This window comes from Aphelocoma coerulescens, chromosome 3 (genome assembly GCF_041296385.1).
Source record: "Aphelocoma coerulescens isolate FSJ_1873_10779 chromosome 3, UR_Acoe_1.0, whole genome shotgun sequence".
Taxonomy (NCBI): Eukaryota; Metazoa; Chordata; class Aves; order Passeriformes; family Corvidae; genus Aphelocoma; species Aphelocoma coerulescens.
Window position 1 is genome coordinate 109,605,708 of NC_091016.1, and position 8,048 is coordinate 109,613,755.

The window sequence follows — 8,048 nt, forward strand, 5'->3', positions numbered from 1 at the left end:
AAAATAGTATCTTTTATTCTTTTCAAATGGAATATTAGTTCTTTTAAGCTCAGTACGCATCTCAAAATACCATTTAGATGTGTATTACAGGTTGGTTTTTGTAAAGCTCCAGATATCATCACTGCCTATGGTAAATCTATCTAGCCTTAGTTAATTTCAGTTTAATTGTATTCTCCTTTTAATTATTTTTCATATTTAAAAACAAGTTCTACAAAATAATGAAATGTCATGTGAATTCTATGGGGCTGGTTTAAGAGTTCTTCCCACGCACTATTTTAGTTTCCTGCAGAAGACCTGACCTGAGATACTGTAGACAATACAATTCTGGCAGAATGAACCCAGTATCTCTTTGGAAGTTTTACATTCCTTTCTGTAGTGTTTGGGGGTTATGGTTGGAGTTTGGGGTTTTTTGGGAAGGTTAGACATTTGAGGGGTGGAAGTGTCTGATTGCTTTTTAAGACATGCTATGAAATTACTACCTTCTGTGCACCAAGTTTATCAGTGTACTTTTTCCACCACTGAGTTACTCAGAGTGGACAACCAGGTAGCAAATGGATGTTCTGCTGCAGCTGAGTTCACTGGCCCTTTGGCTGGCTTATGTGTGTGTTGTACTGAATGCCCTTAGCTCCTGGGGCAGTATATACTAAACCCCAGGCTTAAACAGGGTCTAACCCAGCTATCTGCCATCTCCAGAAAGAACAATCATAACCCTCGCCTCAGCTGTGAGTTTATGCAGGAGAAAAAAAAATGTATGGACCAGAATTCAAGTGAGGATGTTCTGCCAAATATTTTTAACTATATAAAAGAGAAGAGAAATAAGTAAAAAAAAGAAAAGTACTGACCAGACACTCTAGGAATCAAGGCAGATTTTTCAGGTGAAAAAAATAAGCCTGAATCCAAAGAGAAAATATGTAAGAAAGAAAAAGACTGTAAACAAGAAGAAAAGTGAAAACTTAAATTATGTTTGGGACAAACTTTCCAACTACAAGAGGAATTTCATCTGAGTTAGGATTCCTTGACTTGGCTCCTGAAAATATAAAACAGGGGTCTAATTCTAGGACAGTATATGGCTTACTATAAAACAAATCTAGCATATAATAATTTCCTTCCACAATTCCCATGACTTGTGGCACAGGCCCAACACCTCTTCCATGATTCACGTCCAAGCCTCCCAGGAGAGATGTGATGGCCAGATTGTTAGTTTTAGTGTATGAGTAGTTTGGGTGAAATGACAAATGCTAGCCCTCAGTCACACTGTGGAGAAGAGACGACCACAGTTATGAGCAAAGGGCAGAGCTCCACTGGCAGATTATTATTAGCATCCTGAATATGCGTAAAAAACGTGGGTTTTTTAAGGTAAATAACATTTTCCTACCTAACTGGCCAGTCCTCAGGGACAATTTGTTAGTCATTCCACAGCATGGGCCAATTCCTCTTTTCCAGAGGGGGGAACAGAATGTCTCAGCAGATCCAATAGTCTACCGGGCTGATGTTCTGAGGCGCCTTACAACTCCTAAAGTCTGCTTCTATCCCCAGTAATCTCCTGAATCTGCATTTTACACAAACTCTGAGCCAGTGCTGACCATGCCCAGACTAACACCTCCTGGAATAGCCTTCCCTACCGCTGAAAACCTTGCCAGAGTAAATAATGTACCAGTTTGCTGATGCAGCCTATTCCAGAATTCCTCCTAGCTTTAACCTTTCCAAATAGTCCCTAAATGTAAAATACAGTTAATCTATGTCTCTGACTCATCAGATTATTCATTCCAAATTTTATGTTTGTCATTAATTACCCGCTTTTTCTTCCTGTTTGCAGATTAATCACAGATCAATCCATCAAAACGTGCAGAGAAACAAGTCCCAGCCTCATAGTCTTTGCTCACAACTTGCTCCTAATACAAGACTGACCATTTCTACCACATGTTATTTCCTCCTTGTCCCCGACTACTTGGCTGAAATTCTTGAATTGAGGAGAATATTGATAAGTATCCAATAATGTATCCACCTTTGAAGCATTACAGAAAATAAAAGGCATTTTTACTAAAATTTGTGAGCATTCCAGATTCATCAGTTTTTCTAAAAATACATCTCAGATATGCCAGTATTAGCAGACAAAAAACAATTGGAGAATACAAAGAAAAAAATAATGAAGAAAGAAATGGAAAAAACCTTGCAACGTTTGACTGTAAAAGCTATCGTTGGAAAGATCATATTATGCAGTTAGTTCTATCTAACCACCTCACCTAAAACCTGTGGCAGTTAGAGATAATTCAGCAGTGGAAAGGAGAAAGGCAGAGGTCTGCCTCAAAAGGCCAGCAACATCCTTTTTTTTCTCTCAGAGCAGTTCTACTTCATGTGTGGTGTCCCACATGCCCATTGGAGCAAGAGCTCTAAGTGGGAGCACCAGGCCAGTTATTCCTGTTTTTGAAGGGGAAGTGAGAGGAGAGGCAGGAGGAGGCAAAAATGGTGGTGACTGCTGGAGAAGCAGAATTTGAAGACCAAGATTTCCCAACTGAGATTAGAAGAAAAGATGACTGAAAAAAGAACTATGTCTCCTTGGATATTTTCTGACACTTCCCAAAATGTATCTGAACAGCACTGGTCTTATCAGATAGAGGAGCTGAGAGATGGAGGTGAGCCAGCTGACAGCCATGTGAGCAGAGGGCAAGGGACAGGCAACATGAAAGCTCAGGCTACTGCAGAGCAGGGGAAAGCATATGCTGCTATTTCCCAGGCAGCCCCTTAAGCATGGAGAGAGGAATACCACAGAAACAAAGCAGGCCATGTCTGAACCCCGGGGTGATAAACATTTAAGGACAAGGTAGAAAAGAATTGCTTAGAGCCATTACAAACCCAGCACTGATGAGTTCAGCCTAGGCCAAGGCACACCAGCCCGGCTTGCCAAACTTGGAAGTGACTCCCTACAAACCTAAGCAGCCTCTTACCTTCCTATCTGATTGGCTCTTAATGCAGTTCCTCCATCTCCCACGTGTGAACAGTTGTAATGTTATGTTCTTACTTGCTATAGGATACCCGAGCTGTAATAGCAGTGGAAAAAGGCTGGAGAGAAATCAGGACAAGAACCTAGGATTAAAGAAAAATGCCTGGTTAATTGTCATTAATAAAAAAACCTAAACAGAGTTGCAAGCTTCTGTATTTATCATGTGAACTTGCCTTGAAAACAAACAACCACTAGTCCCCTGAGGACTTTTCCAACAGTCACTGAAGATATCTAATGAGGCAATATTTAAGAGACCTAATTATAAGAAAAAATAAACCTTGATAACCATCTTATCCCACATACAGCTCAAATATGACTCAGAGTTTATTTTAATAATCCTCTCAGGTTAACACAGCACAGTCCAAGCTACACTGTAGCAATGCAGCTACCAAGAGATCATGAAGAGGAGCTGGGAAGTCACTCACAACAGGATGCCTGACCAAACAGAGGTGAAAGACCTCTATGTGCTACGAAGGGCTGCAAATAGCAGCCTTGAGAAAGCAGGGCTTTGCATTGCAAACTCATATCATTATATCAATTTTGGCCACTTTGCTCTGATCACCTGTGTCAACAAGGCATTTCCTCTGTTCTGTACCTTGAGCCACATGCTGCACCTGCCCTTGAAGGAGGAGTTATTGGATTAACCCAGCTTCCTCTTATCTGTGTTTACTCACCAAAATTACTCTGCAGAGAAAACTCCCTGAATCAGTCCCAGACCTGCAGTTTCACTTATATGCAAAAACGCAGATGAAGCATTAAACATGCAGAAAAAAAAATTAGAAAAAAATTACCTCATTGTGAGTAACCACCACAAGCCAAGCTGGGTGAAGTCACTGGGGATTTTTCTTTCCAGCACGCCCACACCGCTGGGACTCTTTCAGAGGGACAGACACCTGCAGTGCTGCTGGGCAAAGGCAAACCTTTTTTTCCCACTTTCCCTGAACTGGGGGAGAAGAAAATGGGTAACCACCAGAGCAGACAAGGAAACAGGTTCAGACATGTTACTTTTGCTGCTTGTGTTGGGCCAATAACAAAAAAAAAAAAAAAAAAAAAAAAAAAAAAAAAAAAAAAAAAAAGGTGGAGTCATAAGGAATTCTGCTTGCTAATACTAGTGCTGGCTTTGCTCCAAACCCATGACCCTTACAACATGTCACTTAGGATTGCTGGGCAAGCTGCTAGAGTCACTGAAGCAAGAGCGAGAAATCCCCAGATTTCCTACTGTGTGTAATTCTGCTAACCATAACCCCCCTGAGATACCTCTTGGTTTTAGTCTCAAAATGGGCCCAAAAAAGGATATACACACCAAAAGAAAAAAAAAAAATTATAACTACACAGTCTTTCTCTTTAAAGCAAGCAACTCCTGACAGCCAAAGACAATAGACTTCAGCAACATTTTGTAACTTAAAGCAGCCTTCCCATCCTGAAGTGGGAATAAAACCTCAGAGCTGTACGCCCAATTGCTGAGATGGAGCAAGATAGAGTTCCTAATGAGTCTTCCCACTGAACAATCGGCTTCTTCAAGGTGAGCAGAGATTTCAACTGAAGGATAAGCAGGAAACTGTTAATGGCAACCTTAAAAGGTTAGATAAGGGAACAGGTTCCAAAGTACCTTATATTTATCTACTCAGCTTTCACCTGCAGATACTTGTCGCCACTTACTGCCTCCTCTGTGGGCCATTAATGACCCACCATATTGCTTACAGAAGACTTCACAGTAAGTCATTTGTGTGAAAGAACTGTAAACTCATATCTACTTGGGAAAAAAAGACAATGTTCTCCTTAAAGACAAAGGAAATGGGCCACTTCTCTCACCTGTAAATGGTAATTTGCCTCTGCTGAGACCATTCTCTAATAATAAGCCTGTACTTAGTCAAAACCAGTGACTTGCATCTTAAGCCCAGGAACCCCAAAGATATTCCTTCGGCACATCTGCTGAAGCTTTAACATACTGATTTCTAAAGTACAGTGTTTTTTCACAGCATCCTGGAACTCAGTAAGCTCTCCTCATGACATCAGGGCCAATTCAAAATTCAATGAAGACAGAACATACTGGGTAACTGATGCAAGTTAAAGTTGGATCTTGCAGCTTTCTAAGCCCTTGTGCCATTTCTGCAGACAGACAAGAAAATCCTGGTCAAAACCAGCCTATACCCACAAATACGCCAAACTGCAGATTCAAAGAAATATGCCACCATTTTTCAAAAGTGAGGAGAATATGGTATCAGCACACTGAAACATTTTCTTAGCCTATCTTTCTAAGTACTTATAGCAGTGCTTCTGAAGTCCCCTTCTTCTGTCAAGTGGAAAATTTCTGAGATTCCAGAGGCCCACACGTGACTTGGATAGAAAAATGCAAGGCCCAACCTTTTAGCACACAGGCCACCCACATGAAGAGATCACTCACAGGACCTGGGATAAGAAGTCTGAATTCTCAAATAAATCGAGAGTTTGAACTTGGGTATGTTTCGCAGAGCTTAGAATCAAATCTAGGGAGTCAAACAGACATGAATACTGTGGCCCTTTGCTGCTACAGCTTCCTGATAGAAGAACAATAATCAATGCTGAAGAATAAGTCAGTTGCAGGAATGTAGAGTGTTGACAGAGGTATACTGGAATACTATATATTTTAAGTTGTAGGGAAGAGGCAATGGGAAAACAGAATTTCTCACCAGAGGAAGGAAAATTAGGACAGAAATTAAAAAGAGTAGTTGACAAACAGCACTCTCAAATACAACCTGCTAATCTGAGGGGATACCTATAACAGAGAATATATCTAAGGTGTTGTGATAATTTGGTACCACATAATTTTCTGGTTGTCTGTGAGTTTACATAGCTGCAAAGCAATCATTTTCCCCAATAAAATCATTCAGCAAGCATGTTTCTAATGATTCACTCAACTTCTAAAATAAACACTATCACAGCTGATTATAAGCACTTACCCATGCTGTAACTGCTGTCATGTTCAGATACACAGGAGTATAATACTACCTTCAATAACAACACCAGAAAAATGACATTCATTTTCTAAGTCAAGCAAGGTCTTACTTTCAGCTCGAGGGCATTCAGCTGTCTGCCTGTAATATGGGAACTTTTCAATGTCATCTCCAGGCAAGCCCAATGTTCAGGAAAAGTTCTACAAATCAAAGCACAGACCATATGATTTTGATGACAACCCGCTCACCCAAAGAGAAAAGTGCAGGATGCATGCAATCCCTTGCCTCTCCCCAGTAAAACCAATACCTTTATTTCCCCCTGCAACGGTTTATATACTGAAAAGAAAAATAACAATGGCTATTAACCATCTGCTTCTCACCATTGCAGCTAAAATGTGGTCAGCTGAATAATTTACTTCTTTTTGCTCTGCCTGGGAGATAAGACTGGTGGGAAGGAAAATTATATTCCCAGCTCCTAGCACAGGAACACATAAGGGACCTTCAGCAAATGAGAGAGAGATGAGAGAGAGAGATAAAGAGGCTCCTATTTTCTGGTAGAGATGAAAGTGGGGATACGCCAAGCACAAGAAGGCAAACCTGCAGCCAGCAGGAATGTTTCAAGTAGCAGTAGATGGGAGAGGAGCTGAGAGAGAGCCCACAGGGGAACAACATGGTGCAGGGAGGTCTCAGCGCCGTATTCAGGGCTGTAGAATACACACCATATGGTGATTTTCAATATTACAGTTTTCTGGAACTAGTTAACAGGGTCCCTCTGACAGCCTGAGAACTTTTTATGAGACGGATTTGGTAAAGTGGATTGAAATTAATTCACAAGAGATGCTGGACGTCCTCTGAGTTGTGAAGAGCACTGGAGAGGTAGAAAGAGATCGGATAGGCAGGTACAGGCTGACTGTCACACCTGGGGACAGCCAAGGAGCACGATGTTGGCCTGCACGTACACCAAGGGCTGGTGCTTGCTGATAAAGAGGCAGCATTTTTACCTCAGGGTAGCCAACATGCATGTCAGCTACCTCGAGGTAAAATAACAGTGACAATGAGGCACTACAAGTTTTACCATGAGGTGACTTGCCAAGATGATTGTTGTATCCTGCCTGGGGTTGACCTGAGGGAGTTTACTTCATGGTAAAACTAATGTGTGTTGCCTTTGCTGAGATTTCTTATTCAGACAGTTGACATGTACCTTTGTTACCCTGAGGAAAAACCACTCAGGTTTTTCTGACAGTGAAAATATGATGATTCACATCTTGGTGCCCCTGTTCAAGAAACTGAAACCATTTTGCATTTGCTCTGGGTGTCATTAGTAATTTTTCTCCACTTACTTTCACTTAAAAGCATATAATTCAACCAATACACAGATGCATATGCTCACCAGAGAAGCTTCTGCAAATTTTGCAAAGAATTTTTTCATATACTGCAAACATACTTTACTTTTCTTTTCTGCATGGGGAACCATGTTTCACCATGTCAATTTCTTGCAAAGTTAAGAGGAAATTAACACAAGACAAATTAAATTTTTAACCAAAATCACTCTGGAGGAATAACCCATCTTCTTCTTTTAATTATAATAAACCTTATTGTTCAGCATTTTAAAAAATAATTTAAAAGTCAACATGCAGGTGAAAACCCTTTCAAGCATACATAACTCCTTATTATTCTGCTCATGTGCCAGTATCACAACACACCAAATAAATACATATTAAACTTTTCACAAGCATCAGTTATTGGGAAGAAAGCTAAATTCTTGCATGAGTATTATTAAAACATTATCAGAAGCTTCCACACTAAACTCACTGGGCATCAATTTCATACTCCTTGCATCCCTCAATACATATGCTGGGCAATAACTGTAAGAAATTCAGGGTAGGGATGGCCTCTCCTTGTTTAAGAAATTGTCAGTGCCATATATAATTTCACTCCTACTTCACTGTAAACAATGATCAGTGACAATTAATAACAATCTTAATGATTTATAAATCCTTTAAAAGGATTTTAGAGAGATGTCTTTTAATTAAAGTAATCTTGGCCTCTCTGTAGAAATATAGCATAGGAATTGGATTGTTTTTAATGGGCCTCCTTCAATCAGGCAAGACAGA